Below are 1,932 nucleotides of genomic sequence, written 5' to 3'. Positions count from 1 at the left end.
TTTAAAAAAAAAATCATTTTATTTATTTAATTGTTTTATTAGGGGCTCATACAACTCTTATCACAATCCATACATAGATCAATTGTGTAAAGCACGTTTGTACATTCATTGTCTTCACACACCCTATCTTTTCTCTTGTGTATGGGCACAGGAGAGCAACAGAGCAGTCATAATACGAGTACAGAGGCAGCTTCCCTGGCTGACTCATTTCAGGGCAGCAGAACTTTGGGTCACTGGTGCTGGCATTGTTGATAATGTAGACTCTAAGAACCCTTTGTTGCTGTTAGTTTTCTAATGGGTTCCATGTTAGGGGTCCTATGAACAACTGAAGGAAACCTCACAATTGTTACATTTGAGCACATTGTTACAGCCACTGGGTCCAGCCATCACATCCAGGGTCTACCTCTTTTTTGCTGGCCCTCTACCAAACGTGATGTCCTTTTTCCAAAGACTGGTCTCACCTGATTACATCTTCAAAGTTCATGAGATAAAATCCCATTCTTCTTGCTTCCAAAGGGCATTCTGACGGTTCTCTCTCCAAGGCAAACTTGTCTGTCCTTCTGCTAGGCCATGGCATATTCAATACTCTTCCCTAACACCATCATTCAAATGTGCCACGTCTTCTTTGGTCTTTCTTACTCATGGTCCAACTTTCACATGTATATGAGGCTTTCAACAATACCCTGGTTTGGGTGAGGAGCACCTTAGTCCCCCAAGGGACATCCTCGGTCTTCAGCACTTTAAAGATGTCTCACAGGGTGTGATGACCCTTTTAGTTTGGTTTCCTAAAAGTAATAGGGAGAGTTTAGGCTTGCATGTACACATCTCTGGAAGGAGCTCCAAATGTCCTTGCGTGGACCACCTACTGAGAATGGGCAGTGACTGTGGTCCAGTGAGGGACTTCACTCAGAAGGTGCCGTGCCTCAGGTTGATTGAGGAGGCTTTGTTCTCAGTGATTTTCTTTTTCTTCATTCACATTCTATTCCTCTGTGTGTCCAACATTGCCCACATCTCAGCAGAAGTGGTCTTCCTGGGCTATCTGCTTCTTGAATTAGGTGCATATTAATAAGCCAGAGAAATGTGCACATGATGGCTAATATGAACTCATTTGGGTGGACACAGGGTGAAGTCTGGGGCCATAGAAGGCCATAGAAATAACACAGTATGTGTAGTATTAAATTAAAATATTGAGGAGGGAGTATGGGGGGCCAGCGCCCACCTGCTGCTATTAATACTACCCACGGGTTCGGTAATACTACTTCTGGGTTCAGTAATGCACAATTGTATGGTTGAGATATATAAGCATTATATTAAAGTAATTGAGAGCATGAGAGATAAAAGAGATATTACAATGATGCAGTCAGACACATTACATGGTAGCATTGCTCACCTCAGCCCAGCTTGGTGGTCCACGTGGAGAGAGGGGGAAGGGAAAAAGGGCAAGGGAATAAGGGAGATGGGGAAGAGAGGACAGGGGAGCCGGAGAGGTCAGAGAGATCAGAGAGTCAGAGATCAGAGAGGTCAAAGAGCTCTACATTGCTGACCCACACCTATATACCTTTTGGGGGCATGCCAGCCCACTAATTACAGGTAGAGACATACATCACAGGGAGGGGCTGCACTATAGGTTACACAGTAATGAGGGGTTGGTCTAGGAGGTGGTCTCTGGGTCTTCATAGGAACCATTATCAGTAGGGTGAAAGCTCCCCCTACAGGGGCATGTCCATTGTCCCCAGAGGCAGGGAGCTTGCCCACCCCCGTGGTGGGATGAGACAGTAGTCTGGCAACTGATTGACCTCAGTGGAGGGAATGCCTGCGCATCTGACCTCCCCCCACAGGTATGGTCTTAGCCTGAGCCTCTATTCAGAGCTTCCTCCAATAGGCTTGGCATGTGCTGCGTGTGGTCATCTGAAGCTGTGAAACCATGTTTCT

Source organism: Echinops telfairi, unplaced genomic scaffold, assembly GCF_000313985.2.
Source record: "Echinops telfairi isolate 266 unplaced genomic scaffold, ASM31398v2 ScPeMD7_7407;HRSCAF=8445, whole genome shotgun sequence".
Taxonomy (NCBI): Eukaryota; Metazoa; Chordata; class Mammalia; order Afrosoricida; family Tenrecidae; genus Echinops; species Echinops telfairi.
Note: the sequence above shows the minus strand (reverse complement) of the source record.